Here is a 22,397-nt window from a genome sequence, read left to right on the forward strand (position 1 = left end):
GTTTCCAAGACGGACCACAGATGTTCAATTATGTTGAGATCTGGGGATTGGGCGGGCCAGGGGAGGTGTTAAACTTCATCCCGATGTTCCTCAAACCACGCTGCAACAAGGCCAGCTATGTGAATGGGTGCATTATCATCCTGGAAGATGGCGTCATTGTCCGGTAACAACATCCGGACCATAGGATGCAAGTGGTCTCCTAAAATTGCAACATAATCGTTGGCAGTGATTCGTCCCCTAAGTGTGACCACAGGACCCAATGAAAACCATGATATGGCGGCCCACAGCATCACCGAGCCGCCGCCATGTTTCACAGTTGGGCGGAGACACTGCAGATCATAAGCTTCTTTGCGCGTTCTCCACACATAAACACGGCCCGTGGTTTGGGAATAGGGTGAAGGATGACTCATCCGACTATATCACACGTTTCCAATCCTCGACGGTCCAAGTTGCATGGTCGCGTGCGAAAGCGTTATGGTTCTTGATGAGCTGTTTGGCCCGTTCAACACATCCCTGTTAGTTCATGTCATGTAATTCGCGGCGGACTGTGATTGTCGAAACAGGGTGGGGGAGGTGCTGATTGAATTCCTCCGTCACTTGTAGTGGCACGACGGTTCTGCGTGACAATGCGCTTTAATACCCGGCGTGATCTGTCCCTCATGATTTTCTAAATCCCAATCAACTGTTCTCAGCACGAAAACGCAGACAAGTCAACCCGCTTTTATTCTGTGAAACAAACAAATGTAAATATGTCTAGGCAACGGGTGTACTTCAGACTGCAGACAAAATGAAATGGTGATGAGACGTTCACAAACCTTAAGGAGCTGATGGAAGATGGGTGTCATATTTTCCATTGGATTATTCGAGTTAGAAGACAAATCTTCATAAGCAGCCATCTATTCAGTACACACTAGCATACATTCGCTTTTCCTGACTTGATTTTTTAAAATAAAATACATTCACGGGATTTTTTTTTTTGCAGCAGAGGGTAAAGTTTGTTTTCTGGTTTTGTATTTTTAATATAGTTATAATAAGAGAAAGGATATGCAAAGAAGTCCCACTGAGGCTGATATATATGATATCATCTTGGTATTCAAGGCAGTATCATATGATATAATCAGTAAGAATGCCAGGAGCTTTTACTTAGTGAGGTGTTCAAAATAAAAGAGGGTGTGCACCCAGAATAATGATATAAATTTTTACGCAAACTCAAAGAAAACAATATTTTTACGCCCACGCTTGTGTGTAAGGAAAGAGTGTTATTGGTATTGGGGTGTTTGGAAGAGTGTTAGGGGTGTTGGGGTGTGCAGAATACTCCCTGGACATTATATCTATATTTACAACAGAAGTTGTAAACGTAAAAAATTAAAATAAAATGAAAAATAACGAAACTATTGCAGCATTAAATTTACAAAATATATTTGCTTATGCCCGGAAACAATACAAACTCTTCATTTACTTGTTAGGCAGAGGCCATACCCTCCCTTGTGAAGTCCATGGATGTACAGGTATTGCAATATGTTGTTGTGTATATTTGACAACTGAGAGTAGCAGAGCCATCTAACTGTACCATAGCCACTTTTCCGGTGCTCCACAAGCAGAATGACATGTATTAATCACATGTATTAGGAGCAAAATTTAGCCATAGGAACCAAAACACACTTGTTTGCTCTGGGGCCTAATATGCTGTTAAAGCGGCACTAGAGTGTAGAGTAGACGGCACTAGCGCGGGGCCTCCTTAGGCGCGGGGCCCGATTGGGAGCAATTGGGTCCAATCAGTTTAAGGCAGGCCTTGGCTGCAGTATTTAACAAGCTTTCCCCGCCAAGCAAAATGATATTGCGATGGGGGAAGCCTTTTTGAAACAGGTTGCATCAAAAACAAACTCTGCCTAGGGCGACGTTCAACGAGAGAAGAAACTTGCGTAGCAGAACAAGATTGTGCGTTTATATCAAACAGAAAAGTTTCCAGCACAGAAATATTGCGCGGTTAAAAAATGGCATCTGACAGATAGATCCACTTGCTGTAAACGAAATGAAAGGGGAAGGTTGTACGCTAATCGCTTCAAATTCTTTTACGCTGTTTTTGAACAACCAAGATCAGTGATCATTCGGTGGTGTTAATTGTTAAATTTTGTGCCAAATGTTCCAAGTAGTATTAATTTTATTTGGAAATCTTTCATATTATTACGATTATAGAATTATGACTTATTAGATATTTTAAGTGTGTCTCGCCACTTGACAACACCGCCTCCAACGCACCACATGTTCTGTCCAACTTAGCCTAGGAAACGAAAGGAAAAATCAATGTTTGTCGGGAAAAATTCGAGACAAGCTGAATTTTTGCCAGTTGTTAGGACCCAACTAGGAGTGTATTTTCCCGAAAGTCCCCACCCCTCCCCCCTTGTGCTTTCCCCTCCACCCCCTTTAACTTTCAATTTGCAAGGTTTTCGATTATCACTCATATCTCCATTATTATTAATCCGATCTTCAAACTTCTTTTAGTTTTTTTTCCCTGAACTGCAATCTGAAAAAAGTTATTCTTAACAATTTTCTCAAGATCTAACACTTTAAGAGATATTCGTTGAGACATGTAAAATTTTACATGTTTATGTATACTTTTTTCCGTTTATTTTTATATTTTAACTTTTCTGTATTTGATAATTTGAAGAAATGTTTCCAATAAAAATTGTAGAGCACATCTTTAGCTTTAAAATGGTGTATATATTAATATACTTAGAGATATGGGAACGTAAAAGGGCACCTTAAGAGAGCGAAGTGCGTGCTCACCAGTACTACACACACTGGCGCCGGAAACCCGCTCCTTGTGAATTGTTTAGTCGAGTTTAATATATTAACATAACAATTGAGAATTTGCGGTCTGCATCATAAGTGGTAGTGTTCTGTTATTTTGATCCCATTTGTGTTCATTAGGGCAACCCATGCTTAATTAATATTTTTACTGAAATAGAATTTTTGGTAAATAATGATTTTGGACGCACCCTTTACTTCAATGTGACTCTTATTTATTCAATGTTGAAGGTCTGTTCAATTTCATCTTCTATTAAATAGTATTCTAGAATGTTTAATCCTGAATGTAATAGGGTACATTCTTATCCAAGGAAGAATTCTCGCCGGGGATTAAGTAGTATTGCTGTAAAAGACTATAATAAGTTGAAAGCTGCGGTTCATATTTTAGACTTCACACCAACAGCCATGTTTTCCCTAAACTTTCTGGAATCAACTTTCAACCAGTTTGGAATGGTTTTATGCACATTGTTAGTAGCAGAAAGGAGAAATGCGACTCAACATGTCATGGCTGTTCCTTTTATTAACATGGATGCTTCTAACACATCCACAGCTTTTACAGCATTGTGTTTTGCTGCAGAACAGAGTAGAAAACATAACTTGTCCTACATAGTGAATTTTGACCAACCTTTATTCTTGAAGGCTTCAGAAATCATAGCTTAGCCTGAAATTGGCAGTGAAATGGCAAAGATAGTATTAAAGCTAGGTGGCTTTCACCTTTTAATGTCATTTATGGGCTAATTGAAACTAATAATGGAAAATAGTGGACTTGAATGTTTATGGCTACTGTGTATGGTAAAAATACAGTGCAAAACATGTTCAAAAGTCATTCATATGCAAGATGTATCCAAGCATATACATTTACAGCATCTACAATCATAAGTGTGTTGAAAGAACATTACGAAGAGGTGAAAGACAACTTTGCCACATTGGAGAAGTTTCACAAACTACTTACTAACCAAGAGATAAGTCAAGAAGATGTGTTAAAGGAATCAGAAGTTATTGAAGCTTGTGGTAAAATGGACAACAGTATGAAAAACTTGGAACCAACAAGTAGAACTGCAAAACTTTGGATAAATCTTCTGAAATGCATAGCTCCTATTTTGCAATTCATTTATGCAGAAAGAACAGGAAACTGGGATATGCACTTGGCTACAGCAGTACAAATGCTTCCGTTTTTTCATGCTGCTGGGCATTTACCTTATGCAAAGTCTGCTCTTCTATATGTCCAACAAATGATGAATATCGACCCTAAACTGACTGAGAGCGTGCTAGAGTTGTTAACGAAGAAAAGAATGTTCTCAGTGAGACGGAGTGGTAAATTTTGGTCATTTATTGAACAGTGTTTCATGGATACAATGAAATATGTTGGAAGTTTGACACACGGTAGACGCATAACGGAAACCATGCTGTCCAAATGGGTGTTGAGAACTTCTTATGTTTTAAAGGTTCGCGAAGCCATTGAAGAGTTTTTGGAAACTGCTATAACATTTACTGAACAAGACGTGGATATTAGAGAAACAAAAAGAAAAAGAGACCAGGTAGATTTAGAAAAGTTCACTACATGTCTTATAGAACACAATCCGTTCACTGTTACCTGGAGAACTTGTCTCTTTTCATTTGGATATGTGTCTGATGATTCTGTCAACTGTGGTGAGGTTTATGAAATAAGAGTCGCAGCGATGGAAAAAAAAAAAATGAAAGACAAAAATTTTAACGATTTACAGCTTCATAGAAAGAACATGATGAAAACTCAAGCTAAATCCTCCCCTCACCCCAAAAGAAGTGAAAGTTTGTTTAAAGAAAGTAACAGTCAATCCTCGACAGTTTTCTAACAGAATAATGTGTGTTTGTGACAATAAAAACAAGTTAAAAGAATATCTAACATATGAGCTAACATCTAGACAACCGTCTCTTTTTGATGATGTGTCACTCCGTAAAGGCATGAAATCCTGATTGCTGAAGATATTCGAAGGTGGTATGCAAGAAGATATTAATGTAAATGATACAAGATTTGAAGACGATTGAAGGTTTCTGATTCATTATGTGAGATGACCGTGTGATTACACATATGGAGAAGTAGTTAAAAACTATTCTGACTATATAATACTAAACTATGGAGGAAATGATACTATAATTTTTATAGATATCCGGAGCATTCGACTACTAAACACGAGGAAGAAAACAGAAGAGCTGCAAATAAAACTTCATGCAAAATAAACTTTGAGGATAATGCAAAATATTTAACAGCCAATGAAAACTTTTTAGGAAATAGGGAAAACAAGAAAAAATGTTGCGGGCAGTACATCAGAATTGCACAAGAGGGATTATATCAATCTACAATTTCGATTTGGCTAAACTACCTCAAACAAAAGAAACATGTTAACGGCACTAACTAAGGGTTTATTTGCAAGTACAGAGATGGTTGGGAACCAATTCGTCAGCTACTGAATGGAAATGGAAGCTACAGTCTGTAAGAGGAAATGGAGGAGGAAGAAGAGTACTTAAACTAGTTACCTCTTCAAGCTTTTTGCATCAGATGATTTGTCGTGTTCTTGCAAAACTGATTGTGGGAATTATTGTATGTGTCGGAAGTCAGATATGAATTGTTCAGCTATGTGCGAACATTGTAATGGTCTCTCATGTCACAACGTAGCAACCATGCATGAAGATCAAGACGCAATTGGTTATGAATAATAGCATGTATATATTGTAAATAATGTTAAATACCTTCAATATAGACAAAAATGTATATATGAAGTATGTATGAATTATTGATAGGATGATGTGTCAACAAAAGTCAAGAAATGAATAATGAACATTACGTGTATAAGGGACACAAAAATTGTAACTTTAGCTAGCGGTGGGTGGGAGGTCTGCGACTGCCGTGAACGACAATGATTATTTTTAATAGTGTCAATTAATTTACAGCTGCCGGTTGTCAGACCGGGACACGGCGGCTCTATAGGTGGTGGATATTGGAATTAACTGTCCATATGAGTTAGAGGCAAAAGCCCCCGAATCAAAACTGACAAAAACTGATACGCGAAATTGCAAAAAATAGAGTAATATATTCTACAAAATCGGAAAATATTTATTTACGATTATCATTCATCAAGAACGATAGTGAGTGTGGCTTGAGGCAAGGACCGTGAGTGTCACGGCACAGCCCTAACAGCACAAAATGTGCTAGGCATGTGCCATTTAGGTGCCCCAGCTACTTTTTAGGTACCCGACACTTGGCACATATGATATTCATGTGCTAAGTATGTACTTCGGCTACCTACAGTTTTACGTACTTGTTACACCTAATTGATATTTGCGACTATGTACCACAAATATAGCATTTATATAGCTGGTTCAGTTTCGCACTCTTAACAGTCAACTGTTTTTATGTCGTCACTTGGGACATGCATTTGTTATGTTCTAGGTACGTCCTTGAGGTACATATTGTTTCAGATACCCTAACAGCACAAGATGTGCTAGGCATTCGCCATTTAGGTGTTCTAAATTCATCTCCTACATTTGATGCATTTGTTGCTTCTTTTTCTAAGCGATTGTATACTAGAAGCAATAAACATGGCAAGCAGATTTTATCTGATCCCAAACGGTTATAGTCGAATATATGAGGTTAAAGGAGCACTCTGATTAGCTGAATGCAAAAGACCTCAATAATTTATCCCTTTACAAGCGGCGTTCTCTTCATTGCCAAGTCGGAAGAGCACGCGGCTAGTAATCCTTAGGTTGCTGTCTCGCGCCCACCGTAAGGTAGCTACATTTTTTCTACTTGTTTAAAGTATTTTCTCACCTTAATGTAAACGCATTACGCATTTAGGCGATTTAACATATTTGGGGGAGTAGTTTTGTGGTTCATTCATGCTTACGGCATGGAGAAAATACCTAGAACATACTAGGAACGTTCCCCACGTACATGTCAGGGATGTACCTAGGGGCGGACATAGACTGTGACTATCGCTTGCCATCCATGTGATTTCTTTCTCGGAAGTATATAAGGCACATACTAGACACATTCCCATGTACCTGAGGGAACATGATAGGCATATACCTGCTATGTAATTGTGCTGTTACGGGGGCTACCAACAAAGCCAGAAAAGAATGAAACGGGCCCATTTTTGGATATTGCGTAGGGTCCATGCGATCATATGCTACGGTATTTGAGGAAAACGAGGCGAGCGAGGGCGCGGCAACTCAGCGAAGTTTGCAATAATGGTGAGCGCGCACTTTGCTCTCTTCATGTGCCATTTTGCACGTTCCCATACCTTTAAGTATATTAATATATACAGCATTTTAAACTAAAGATGTGTTCTAGAACTTTTATTTGAAGGATTTCTTCAAATTAATACACAAAAGTTAAAATAGAAAAATAAACGGAAAAAAGTATACATAAAAATGTAAAAATTTACACATCTCTACGAATAACTCTTAAAGTATTAGACCTAGCGAAAATTGTTAAGAATAACTTTCTTTAGACCGTCGTTCAAGAAAAAAAAAAACTGTAAAAGAAGTTTGAAGATCGGATTAATAATAATGGAGATATGAGCGATAATCGAAAACCTTGCAAATTGGATGTTAAAGGGGGGTGAAGGGGAAAGCACAAGGGGAAGGGGTGGGGACTTTTGGGAAAATACACCTCTAGTTGGGTCCTAACAACTGGCAAAAATTCAGCTTATCTCGAATTTTTCCCGACAAAAACACTTTATTTACTGGGCTAAACTGTCAGATGCCAGTTTTCCTTAACAGCATATTAATGAATTACCTACGGTCACTTCAGTAATGCCGTGGAGAAAAAATGAAATCTTTGAGTTTTACGTCCCACGGTTATGCCGGTTAGGCTAAAGGAGACGGTGATGATGAGAGATGAGTGAAATGGTGGAATGAAGAAAGTGGGAGGAAACGGGAGAACCCCGAGAAAACCCAAGAGCACGGTGTTTGTCCACCACAAAGTTCACTTGGCGGGGGCTGGGATCGAACCCGGGACCCCAAGCACCAGAGGTGAACGCTCTACCACTGAGCCACCGCGCCCCCCTAAGATTTGTGAGTCATGCTGTATATTATTAACAGAAGGGAAGTGAATACTAGGTCTGGGCATGTGATGGGCGAAATTGCACACACATGCTATAATTCCAGTACTCAGCCCCGGGGGCTGACCTTTAGAAAATCACTCATTTTTCAATTCCAGTACTCGGCCCCCCCTATACAGACGAGATGCTCAAAATCTACAAAAATATTTTTTCTGTTTTCATTTCCTTAATATATACAAATTAAAAAATAAAAAGAATATTTATTATTTTTACATTAGATAACAAATACACACTTGTAACAAAAAGTCTCATCTGTTATTTTTTACGTAGCAGATTCACGCATTACAACATAGCGTCTTCTTTGTCCACCTATTGCTGCGACACTAGGTGACATTTCGGTGTGACATGTGATCGGCTGTGTAGAGGATGAATGTCTAAAAGCTAAGCTTCATATTGATAAGGGTCACAAGGTAACGTTTTCTTATTTTTGTTTCGAAAATGCGTAAGTGGCTGACTACCGGTGAGGGGCTGACTAGTGGCACATTCACCCTACATAGGAAATAAAGGGAACTTTCGCCTCACGCTGTACTAGAGACGATTAATATGAATGCAGCTTTATGATTAACTGGGTTTTGATTGTTTTCTACATAGGCGTGTAACTACAAGTCGAACACAGTCGGTGAACCTAACTTCCCAGCTTCCGATGTGCCAAACTATGAAACACAGCATATTGTGTCTTATACTCTTTTAAACATCAATTCTGATAGAAAATGCAATTAAAGGAACACATACACGGTGAGCCGAGTCGACCACCAAACATGTCAATTTTTATTCCTTAGGTCAGTAATAGCCAATTTCTTACGCATCACGAGCCAGAACAAAATCATCAAAACTTGGGAGGCATTTCTCACTTTCCTTTTCTTCTCCCGCTGAGACTACGGTTTGCTGAATGCACGTAAATTATATATTTTCTAATTTGTAATTGTATTCCTAGTATTATGCTTCTTTTCTCACATGTCTTAGCCAATTACAACCTACGGTACGAACATTCCGAGGTAACCATATGAAATTAACATTTTCCTAAAAATCGGCACGGTTCCAACGGCCTTGGTAACAAATAGGATAAATAATATTTTCAGTTACAAATCAACTGTCGGTTCAGGTAAAGGGTACGGCATGCTTAGTGGTAGATCACTTACCTCTAGTGCATGAGGCCTCTTTTGTTCGATCCCCGGCCAAATAAGTTTGTGGTTAACAACGATGTGTTCGTGGATTTTCTAGGTCTCCTCTCCTGCCACATGCTCATTCTACCTATTCTTCCAACATTATTAAGTTACCTTAATCGCCAGTCTTCCTTAGACTAAAGCGCATAATAGTGGGACGTTAAACTGAAAACTTTCTTCTAATCTTGATTCAGGTTTAGTATTATGGCCAATTAATATGCTTCCTGTTACATCCGGAGTTAACAAAAGGAACAAACCAAACGTTGTTCATTTTTATTCGTGGGGGGGGGGGATGAACATACTCGCGGGCCGCACCCAGCCCGCCCGCAGGTCGCCATTTGGTCATTCTGCCTTAGACGATGGGTACGTCCCCACAAATTTTGATTTAGTTACCAAGAAAGAAAATACCACTCCTACCAGGAGTGAAACAATAATCTCACATACTTAAGCCGCGAGCTAATAAAATCAACACGACAATTAAATTACGAAAATTTACGCTTCAGCTCTTCTGAAATTTGTGAATAAAATTCTTAACAAAATTCTAAGAGAATGTAAAGTAATGAATTAATTATATCATTATCTGATAGATATGTTCCGTATGTACGGTATGCCTATTGTATATATATATATATATATATATATATATATATATATATATATATATATATATATATAGATCACTCCAAAAGTGCATTCCCACCTGCAATTCATCTTTTCCTGCAATAGTAGGCAACCCAATAAACAGGGTCGTTGGAATAGTTGAGAATTAGAAAGGCGTTGAACCAAACCTCAATTTTGATACAAATATATCAGTGCAGAAAACTTCAAATAAGAGAATAAAGTAAATTGTTAAGAATGACGATTTTGTTATAGTGAAGGCATAATGATATAGAAAGTTACATGAATTTATGACATAGAAAGTTACAAAATGATCTTAATTAAGCAGTTCAAACAAGATGAATGGTGCGAAGTAGATATCAGAGGAAAGGAGTTTCTCTCCTTTTTAAAAAAGAATCTCTTAAATAAAGAAAAGATTATATAATGTAGAAGTTTAATATAAAAGCCTGACAGCACAAAAATAAACACTCACACTATACGGAAAGAGAAAAAAACACAGAATAAGAAAATCAGTGACGTAGCAGACTTGGGGCCTCCCATACAACATAGAGAGATGGGACTCTAGTTGTAAACCCAATTGTTATAATAATAATAACCTTCCTTTTCAAAATTTCTGATTCTATCGAAGAGCATGTGCATATAGTAGTCATGTGTGAACTTCTTTTGTCAATGAGTGGTCCCAAAGGTCAAAAGGGATCGAAATCTCCGAGAGAGAGTAAAAAAAAAGAAAAAAAAAACTTCCATACGAAAAATTCTAGGTCAAAGTTTGAAGCACTTTCTTTTGGCAGGTGCTTTTTGTTTCTTTTTTTCGGAAAAAGTTATGGTAGCGAAGAAATTACAGTATATAATATTGGAAATTTGCAAGTGGATTTGTTTACATTGTAACTTGTGGTTATAAAAAAATGCATTAGAAGACATTATTGTAAAAAGTAAGTTTCATTTCTTCATCCACCACAAGTCTTAGGGCCCCCTATATTTCGTCCCCTGAATATCTATATTGAAAATTTAGGATGTTGATATATCGATGTCGACTGTTGACATATGTCAATATCGATATTGACGATATCGATATATCGACATATCCTACAGGTCCAGATCCCAGAAATGATGCTTGAAACATACTGGAATCGCCAATCAAAATCTAAATATGTTCTTCCGTTTCCGTAAACAAAGTTGAGGAAAAGGGATTGTACTCGAACAAAAATTTTAAAGCGAAAAAAAATTTGTTAAAATAAAATTAGTTATACTTCCTCCTTAAAAGGAAACTATTTATTGAAAATTATTACTTATGTTTCTGATTGTCAACACAAATCAGCGACAGTACACATACTTTACATAATATGGCAATATATTCTATTATTTTTTACAGCTAAGTAAACCGGAAGATGAAATTCCTGTGACATTAAAGTGGAATGTTCTACAAAATAACCATAATTTACTGTCTTTATTTCTATCAGTACTTTCGCCACAGACAGATCTACAAGACTAATAGAACTAGAAATTAGAGATTTCATCCCTGTTTTCTTTCACACTAAAACACTTCTGCATTTTGTTGAGATTATCATATGCATTTTGTTGAGATTATCATTTTTTAAAATTATAAGTCCCCTATCCCGGGCTAATTCTGGCTATCGGGGTTTTGAGTAATTCATACCCGAAAGTGTAAAGTTTGTCGACTCTAAAATTTGGACATTTTGTTAAAAATATTTCACATTTTATATTATTATTTCTTCGTTACAAAGACACTTCTGGGTAACTCTATTCATGGTGAATTACTGAACTTATAAGTTTAGAATTATCTAAAAATGAACAATTATTTTTAACATACAGTCCAGTAGAATGCAGTAGTAGATGCATAAAAATAGGAAGGGAATGAAAATATTGTTTATTTGTTGATACGTAAAAACTGAATGTGAATAATAAGTGTTTATTCATTCTTACTCTTGTGTGGCAGAGTTTGAAGACATGCGACTTGTGTGATTACTGATACTGCTTTCTAGGGATAGGCAAAGGCAAGTTGGAGTGAGTTTCATTTGAAACTTGAGTCGACTTGAAAAATTTTCTCCAATTGAAGTCGAGTCCATTCAAAATCAAGGAGATTCTGTGTGTAGTTTTAAATACTCTGGAAAGAAGATTATGAGGGCGTGAGGCACAAGAATATGAAGGATCATACAGGACATTAATGTCCACTACACTGCAATTATACCAATAATAATAATAATAATAATAATAATAATAATAATAATAATAATAATGTATTTAGATGAAGCATATATTCCGGCTTGTGCCAAAAAATGGTTAAAAATTATCGTGCACCGACCAAACACGTTCAAAACTGTTTGGCCCAGGTTGGACTTCCGCTTGGGCTGAAACATTTGACTATATACTTCTCTGTCTTGATAGCAAATAAATACTGATATTCATGCACACAAGACAAGATTTGACGGGGCTGTCTTGTCATAAAAAGTTATTCTCCTCTCGTTATCGAGACAAGTTGAGATGCTAAAATTTTCCATTCTCGTGAACTACATAAACTGTTCCACATTACTCTTACGTTTCTCATAGCTTTCATTTTCCAAATAAGTAGGTGTTGATTTCAAAACCATTGAAAACGAGCTGCGTGGACGAGGTAAATATCAAACTCGATTCATCTCCAAACTTGACCTTAAAAACAATAAATTGGTTCGCAACTCGTATCGGGTAAATTACCTCTAACTCGGCTCGTGCTCATCCTTACTGTTTTCAGACGTTCTTATTTTGCAATCTGCAAATGTGACAAGCTGCATTGCTCGTGGAGACAAGTATCACAGTATTTATGTTTTGTATATAGCTATGGCTGCTTGTGGCACACATAATAGAGAGTCAGGCAATAACTGTAGATAGCCCTATCCGAAACGGGCTTAGGAGAATAGCAATACTATAAGAAACAATACAGTTTCATATTTCTAAAACACATTGGTGTGGTAGGTGTGATGGTGGTATATATAGAACTCCCCTTTGCTATATCTCTGGTTACTTGCTGTGGATAGACAAGTATTAAGCATACATTTTCTGCGCGTCACACCAGGAGCTTCGAAATCGCTCACTAGCAGTCGAGTTCTTCTTAGCGTATTGCCAAGGAATTCACTTCTTACTTTCTGAGTGTCCACTGCGCACTGTTGGAAGTTCGAGTCTTACCAAAATCATTCGACAATGTTTATAGTGCAACCGCGCCCAAAACAAATGGCGCGTATACTTTTTCCTCAATCAATGTTCTAAACCGACGGACGTGGAACAAAACATTCTTTCCATTTGCGATATTTGTATAACGGGATTGCATACCAAATCGTATTGCTTCCCAAATCGTATAACGGTATTGCATACCCAAGAGAGTTGTAGGGAGCAAGTTACAGAGGGTGTCTTTATTTACATAAAAAGAGGATGCTTGTCAGAACGGACACTACAAAAGATTTTCAGTTTCGACCCACCACTTCAATGCAAAGTTTACAGTGGCGGCGAAGAGACCGACGCAGTGGACGCGCTGAAAGAATCCTGGCGTTACCTAATTGCTCCCCGCTGCAGCAACAATTCGAGCAATCAAATCCTTCTCTGATTGCACAGATGTCGCGTAGATTAGTTGTTTCATATGGCCCCGGAAAAAGAAATCTAACGTGTTGAGGTCGGATGAGCGAGGTGGCCAAGATACCGGTTCTTCTCTGCCGATCCATTTCTTCGGAAAGGATGAATTAGACAATTTCACACCTCCACAGCGAAATGTGCTGGAACTCTGTCGTGCATAAACAACATGTTTCGATGAACAGCCAGTGGCACAGTCTCTAGTAGTTCAGACAGAACCTGTTCCAATAATCGATATTTCCACCTGGTCAGGTATTGTGGTAGTAGGTACGGTCTGTTGAGAATTAATGATTCCTACCCACACATTCACAGAACACTGTTCCTAATGGGCAAGAGTTGATATTCCATATGGGTATGCCACATAACACAAATGTTGAGTGTGGGTATTGAACACTTTATCACGGGAAAACGTAGCTTTATCTGTAAAGAGAATGCGAGACATGAAGTGAGGTGTACTGGCATGCTGTTCGCGTAGCCACTAGACAAACTCTTACCTACGTGGATAATCAGTGGCGTGTAATGCATGCACCTTTTGAACATGAAAATAATGCATCTGATTTTTCGTGAAGCATGTTCCACAACTGCCGATGATAGGCGTTAAGTTCAGCAGCTGCTACCTGTGTGCTGTTGACAGGTTTCTCTGATATCAAGCAAGAATTTCCTCCTCAAAAGTCACAGTCCGTACGGTTCTGTTTCGTCCAGCATTTGGGCTTGTGTGCTTCCAGCAATCCTGTTTCTTGTAATCTTCGATCTATACTGAAGAAAGTTGCGGGGTGTGTAATTCTAAGATTAGGAAATTATTGCCTGCACAGCCGTTGTATCACACGGCCATTACCGTCCGATTTCCCGTATGCCAAATGAATGTCTGTCAATTACTCACGTTTGTACTCCTCCTTTACCTTTGTAATCACAGTCGTTGGGCATGTACACCGTATGGTGATGAAATAAAGCAAAATTAAAGTCGTTAATGGTAAATGTTCTATCGCCATTGTGTTCATCGTCCAGAATCGAAGATAGCGAGATTGCAATTGCAACTTAGTGCAACTGTTCTGTCAGAGAATATTTGTGTGTACCGATTAGCAAAGGTAAAAGACCTATATCGTGGCGGAGAAAATACCACATCAGTAGACAGAAAGGTGCACACACCACTAGTACGACAAATGTAGAACCTTAATATTTTATCGAACATATTAACAAATGTCGTGTCAACCTCCTCTAAAGCACACTTAATGTCACAAACGAGGTTCCGCTGATTAAAGAAACATATACAACACAATGCATCCAAATTAAAGGTGCAGTGCACTCAAACGAACCCAAATAAAAGAAAGTAGCACGTAGTTTTTCTTTATGAAATGGTTGGTGAGAAATACATGGGCAGAACTGGCCATCAAAGAAATATTCATTTAGCTGTCCGTAGTGTCGATCTCCGTTCTTTCGCACGTGACGAACAAACCAGCTCATTCACTCATGTGTAATGACTCCAGTGCACGCACAGTGCAAGAAACAAATAAAAGAGGATAGCGAAAGAGCCAAATATACATCAAATTGTCGTAGTTTTGTTGCTCCTTGCAAAGATACTGAAGAAAATGACAGACGAGTATGTACACTACGAAATACAAATAAACTAAACGGCAGTAGCAGTAGTAACAGATCGACATTAATAGCATTCGGATGTCATTAATATGTGCAGATCAGCAATCGGAATTTCTTTATTTTCTGTTACCTATTGGCTTGTGTTGTATGTATTTTCACATTGTAGTGACGTGACGTTTCCAGTTAATTCTTGTACAATGTCTTTACTAGTACCTTTTGAGGAGGTATGTAACTACGAACACTAATTATTGCTCCATCCACCATCTTTTATCTGCATGCATGAGTATTGACCTGCCAAGTAGTATTATTTCCAGGCAGTGAGACGTCCTTTACATGCTGTTTTCCACAAAATTTACGTCATAAAAAGTTCGGGAATCCCTAATGTCTTTGGAGAATCCTTTGCGATGCCCTTGCTCAAATGTAAACACTGCAAATTTGGATAGAAGGGTTAGGATCCTTTGACGATATCATGACACATCACGTCTACAATCAGTACTTTGTACAATATTTAACTCCAAAGTTTGTTTTCCCACGTTTTCGGCAGCTCATAACACTTAGTCTATCTCTGAGCAATAGGCTAAGCAAACTTCATCTTCCTAGAACTTAACCCATAACCCTAATAAGGTCCATTAAAATAAACGTAATATTATCGTTAGGTAGAATATGATTCTGTAAATTTTATTATTTGGTTCAATATCAATTTATATATCATCATCATCATAGGTATTCTGCCTTTATTGGCAGGTCACTTGCCGCAGCTGAGAAGCTTCCATGCTCCACGATCCTCCGCTAACCTTTTCGTCTTCGCGTATGATCTTTCTGTTTTAATATCATCCATTAATTGTAGTCTCCTTCGCCCCCACCCTCTCTTTCCCGCCACCATACCCTCTAGGACGTCCCTCATGATACAATCTTTTCTTAGGCAATGTCCCAACCAGTTTCTCTTCCTCTTCCTAATAATATCTAAAAGTGTTCTTTTCTCACCCACCATTTCTAACACTCTCTCATTCGTTTTCCGCTCGACCCAACTAACTCTTTCCATTCTTCTCCACACCCACATTTCGAAGGCTTCAAGTCGATTTTCGTCACCCTTACGCAATGTCCACGTTTCCGCCTCATACAGCACAACACTCCACACGAAGCATTTTATGAGTCTTTTTCTCAACTCTTTGTTCAAGGTCCCACAGAATAGACTTTTCTTTCTTTTAAAGGCTTCTTTCGCCATTCCTATCCTTGCTTTTATTTCACGTTCGCATTTCATGTCATTACTAAGAACACTACCCAGGTATCGAAAACTATTCACTTGTTCTATTTTCTCCCCTCCTACTTTTATATTTGACACAGACCCCTTCGTTCCAATCACCATGGCTTTTGTCTTTCTAACATTTATTTTCATCCCATATTCTTCAAAGCCCCTTCTCATTTTTTCTAACATTTTATTGATTTTCTTTTCAGATTCTGCAAAAAGGGCCATATCGTCTGCAAATCTTATGCATCTAATCATTCTATCTCCTACCGAAATGCCATCATCATCATGTAGGCTCTTTTTCACTATCTCTTCTAGATAGACATTAAATAGTGTTGGCGAGAGGCAGCATCCTTGTCGAACTACCCTTCCAATTGCACTCTCTTCCGTCAGTTCTTCCCCTATCCTAACACTTACTTGTTGGTTCATGTATAAGTTTCTTATGAGTCTTCTATCTTTCCATTTCAACCCTATCTTTGTTAGAACTCCCAACAACAATTCCCAATTCACGCGGTCAAAAGCCTTTTCTAGATCAATAAATACAACATACACCTCTTTCCCTTTTTCTATAAATTTTCACCGATCATTCTTAATAATCCAATAGCATCTCTTGTGCCCTTGCCTCTTCTGAACCCGAACTGCTCTTCCTCAACATCTTTATTTGTTCTTCCATATAACCTTCTGTTCAGTATTCGGAGCAGAATTTTAGCTGCATGAGATATGAGACTAATAGTTCTATAATCCTCACATCTCTTTGGGTTCGATTTCTTAGCCATCGGTATCATGATCGTTTTCAGAAAGTCTCTTGGCCATTCTCCTGTTTCATATATTTCATTGCATAGTCGCCACAATTCTTTCTTTCCCTTGTCTCCTATAGTTTTAATGAATTCAATTGGTATGTTATCTATTCCTGTTGCCTTTCCATTCCTAATCTCAGATATAGCCTCTTCAAACTCATCCCGAAGAATTTATATATAATAGCACAATATTTAATATAAAAATAAACAAAGTTACGATCCATAATGGACCAATATAATTCGTTTATACATAAAAATTTTGGCACGTAAAAGTATTTTATTATTAAGAATCTGCTAACTGGTCGTGAGTTAAAGATTAAATTCAGCTCCATTGGACACGGCTGAGTTCGATTTGATGGAGGTCTCTTAAGTTTTGGCTAGAAAATAGTAAAAGAAACCACGTTTCAAACCCTTTCGCTCGGTTTGACGACAGTTTAGTTCACTTTCTGAACGGTTCTGTTTGGTTCTGTTTGTTTCAGTTCTGGAACAGTTCTGTTCGGTTCGGTTCGGTTTCGGTTAACCGTTTTAAACTGGTTTAAGTGGCAAACCGAAACCACGGTTTGCGTTTTAAGGAACCGTCTAGCCCTAGTGTGATGTACTTGAACTGCCGCGTAGAAGACATGCAATTTACTAACTGGCCTCGCGACCCACTCGGCCGCAACTTAGGTAATACTCTTCACCATTTTTACATGCTATCTAAAGTACGGTATAGGCTAATCTTAAATTCGTATTACCGATTCTGTTTTCCTAACAAAAAGTATTATGTTACAACTTAATTTGGATGTAAAATCCTGACTTAATTAGAATTTAAGGACTTTCTAGTACTATGTTCATTAAAATGATAACTGAAATATAGTGAAATCTCAGTTTCAAACTTCACATCTACCTTGATTTCAAATACTTATGCTGTCATTTTTTTGCTCACTCAATTTTTGTAGGTGCCGAAAGTTGATATTAATTTCTATTTTTCGCTTACGTCATCTTTAGTTTCCACTGTTTGGACTGAAATATTCAAGTCATATTAGTTACTAACTTCTTTGTCCCCCCGAATACTCAAACTAAACCACCATTTTGAGACACCAACAGTTATTGCCTGATTCTCTATTGTGTGTGTCACAAGCTGGCATAGCTATATACGTACATAATATAAATACCCTGCAGATCTCTAAACTGCGATACTTGTCTCCACGAACAATGCACCTTGTCACATTTGCAGATTGCAAAATAAGAAGGTATGAAAGAAGTAAGGATGAGCACGAGTAGAGGTAATTTACCCGATTCGAGTTGCGAGCCAATTTATTGTTTTAGAGGTCAAGTTTGGAGACGGATCGACTTTGATAGTTATCTTGTCCTTGCAGCTTGTTTTCACAGGTTTTGAAATCATTATCTGAGTTTATGTAGTTCACGAGAAGGGACAAACGAGAGAAGAATACATTTTTATGACAAAGCAGTCTCGTCAAATCTTGCCTTGTGTGCACGAATATCAGTATTTACTTACTATCAGAGCAGAGGCGTGCACAGTCAAATGTTTCAGCCCAAGCGGAAGTCCAACCTGGGCCAAACAGTTTTGAACGTGTTTGGTCGGCGCACGAGACTTTTTAACGATTTTTGGCACAAGCTGGAATACATTCTCCTTCGAAACTGAAATCAGAAACCTCGTGAAAGACATCTCTGCCTCCTAGACTTCTCGGCCACCGAGGTTAGCAGTCAGCCAGTAAACAAATACTGTACGTTTTAGTATTCGCAGAAGGAAACAACCCATCATTCATGTTTATGCGCGGTATTATAATAGAAAAAGGGAAAATAAGAGGCTATATGAAAGAGACAAAAACGAAGACAAAAAGCTGAAAGAAAGGAAAAATCTTTTCAATTTTCTTCTTCTTGTGTCGCTAATTTGTGATGACAATCAGAAACAGAAGTAATTGCTTTTAATAAATAGTTTTCTTTTAAGAAGGAAGTATAACTACCTTTATTTTAATTTGTTCGGGTTCACACCCTTCCCCCTCAACTTTGGGTACGGAAGTGGAAGAACATATTTAGATTTTGATTGGTAATTCCAGTATATTTCAAGCATCCTTTCTCGGATCTAGGCTTGTGCGATATGTCGATATATCCATATCGATATTGATATATATCAACATTCGATATCGCAAATATATCAACATCCTAAATTTTCAATATTGATATTCGGGTAGCGAGGTATAGGGGGTCCATATGACTTGCGATGGATGAAGAATTAAAAATTAAGTTTTACAATAGTGTTTTCTAATGACAATTTCCCTATTACCAGAAATTGCAATGTAAATAAATCCACTTGCACATTTCCAATATTATATACTGTAATGTCTTAGCCCCCAGAACTTTTCTGTTTCCGAGAAAAAGAAACAAAAAAAGCACCTGTCAAAAGCAAGTGCTTCGAACTTTGGCCTAGAATTTATCATAAGAAAGTTTCTTCCTCTCCATCCCTTATGGCCTTTGGGCCCGCTCATTGACAAAAAGTACACTCATGACGGCTATATGCACATGCTCTTAGGCAGAGTCAGAGATTTTGAAAAGGAAACGAGTTTGTAATAATAATAATAATAATAATAATAATAATAATAATAATAATAATAATAATAATAATAATAATAATAATAATAATATTTGGGTTCACAACTAGGGTCCCATCTCTTTATCTTGCAGGGAGGCTCGCAAATGTGTTACACTACTGATGTTTCTTATTTTGTGTGTGTCTCTCTTTCTGTTTCGTGTGGATGTTTCTTTTTCTGCTGTTAGGATTTTATATTAAACCTTTATATTATGTAACTTTTTCTGCACGATTTTTTAAAAAGGAGTCAAACTGCTTTCCTCTGGTATACCGCTTAAGTAAGATCATTTTTTAACTTTTTATATCATCCATTGCCTTCACGATAATAAAATCGTCATTCTTAACAACTTATTTTATTCTCTTATTTGCAGTTTGCCATATTGATATATTTGTAACACAATTTATGTTTGGTCCAACATCTTTCTAATTTTCAAACACCGTAACGACCCTGCTGTTTGGGTTGCCTACTATTGCAGGAAAGGGCGAATTGTAGGTAGGAATGTACTTTCGGAATCATGTATACAAAGTATTAGAAATCAGGGTTAGAACCTGCTTCTTTTCTATTTCAGTTTCTTGCGTCGTATCTTGCGTCTTGACCATAAATTTCTCAAATTAGAGTATGGATCAAATATCTGCTATCTCTGATAGAAGCACACACGTATTAGTTGTATCACTCCAAATGGATTTCTATGTGACAATAGTTCTCTACATGCAACAACTTTAACCGTCACACGATAACGACGCGTTGCCCTGGTTACCATTGATTCCATCGAACTCCTGTAGTTCAATTATATTACGAAACATGCGATTTACATATTTGCGATAATAACCACATTAGAACAGTCAAGGAAGCACAAACTGTTTTGCCAAATTATAAAAAAAAATATGGCCAATTACAAAAATAGTAATTCAGGTTTTGAGAGTTTCAGACTCAAAGTATGCTATGCATAAATATCAGAAGACTTTTAGAACGGCTATGTCCGTCGGTCTTTCTGTCGACATGTTTTAAAGTAGAAATGGTAAGAAATATCAAACACTTATCTATTCAACGTCCCAAAAATAGGTTCCATAGCATAGGTAAATCCTTCATTCAAACCAGAAATTAACCATTTCCAGTTTTAAAGTTGGTCGCCATAGAAAGAAAATGGTACATTATTTTAAAAATTTATTAAGCGTATGAAGAAAAGATACCTTCATCACACTTATCATTCTACTGAAACCGGAAGTGGTAGAAATTTACTACTACTTCTGGTTACTATATACACAGTAGATCTCATCAAACAAAAAGTAGTAAGAGATGCCGACCAAGAATTTCAGCGTCAGAGCAATAGGTTCCATTTACTTCGTTATTCCGCTATTCAAATCGGAAGAGTTAGAAAAATAACAATTTCCGGTTTCAACGTTGATTACCATAAAACAAAAACAGTAAGAGATATTGAATCGATATCAATCGAGATTGTTATTGAATTGAGAAACTGTATTTTGTTATCGATTCAGCATAACAACGATAGATTTAATTCCCACTGGCATGTCTCTATTCAAATCACAAGTGGTAAAAATTAACCATTTTCGTTTTCACCATTGATCACCATTGAGCAAAAACGGAAATAGGTAGCGGATATGTAGTTTTCTGATTAAATGCCTCAAGAGTAAGTTCCATCTCCACCCTATTCTTTCTCTCTACTAAAACCGGAAGTGATAGAAATTTACCACTAATTCTGGTTACAACATTAATTTTCAGAGTAAAAATGGTAAGGGACAGCGAGAAGCAGTTATTTTTCTGGAAAACTGATTCATAGTCCTAAGAATGTGTTCCTTAATCTCCCTTAACCATCTATTGAAACCGGAAGTACTAGAAATTAACGATTTCCGGTTTTAATGTTGATCGCCATAGAGCTATAAAACGGTAGTGGCTAACGAAAAGCAGTTTTTTGATAAGGATTCAGTACTGCAAGAATCGAATTGATTCCTCTAGTGCACCCGGAAGTTGCGTAAATCTACTACCACCCCGTGTCTGAATATTCATCTTTATCAGTGATAGATCTAGCCCGAAGCCGGTGGGCCTAGAATCCCAGTTTTTCAGTGACAAAAGTTAAACTAATACTTATACATTTTGGAAAGAATCTATCATAGTCTATGTTCTGGCTGTTCCCCAAGTTTTTACTTTCTATATCCGCCACTGATCTTCATATAGAAAAAAAAAAAAAAAACTAAGAGCAAGGAATAAATGGTTTTTGATATAGCTTCAGCGTCCCAAGAATAAGTTCTATCTCAGACCTTATTCCTTTATTACAATTGGAATTTGTAGTTTCAGCCTTGAGTTTGCAGTTTCAGACTGTAAAATGAAACTTTCTTGCTTTTTAAAAAAGTTACTGATAGTTACGATTATAAAGAGAAAACTACAAATAAATAGGAAGGAAATTATTTTTTAATCAATATTTAGTACTGTTAATGCACTGACTTTTTTTTTATTTTGTCTGTCTTGTGGCGTGCAACGCTCTTTGTGATAGTAGCGCTCTCTGCTTGTCAAACGACTAACTAAATAGCAAGATTAGAAATGTTTAGCTAACAAATATTGAACAGGGACAGTATACACGACTCATTTTTATGATTTGTCGTCACGACAATCATTTAAGTGGTCAGAGCAGGACAATTTGACTGAGTAAGGAAGAAGCAGACGTTTGTTGGTGGTCTCAGCTATTATAGAAAGTATTATCATCCGCATATGGATTTGAGTTACAATGGTTTTTAAGCAAAGTGATAAATTTCTATTGTTTTCTTTATTCACTGACAAGGTCCAACACTGCATGGCACATTATTATTTTTATGTAGACAATCCATTCATTCGCAGTGTTCTCGAGAGACTTT

Source organism: Thermobia domestica, chromosome 12 (assembly GCF_964235325.1).
Source record: "Thermobia domestica chromosome 12, izTheDome1.hap1.1, whole genome shotgun sequence".
Lineage (NCBI taxonomy): Eukaryota > Metazoa > Arthropoda > Insecta > Zygentoma > Lepismatidae > Thermobia > Thermobia domestica.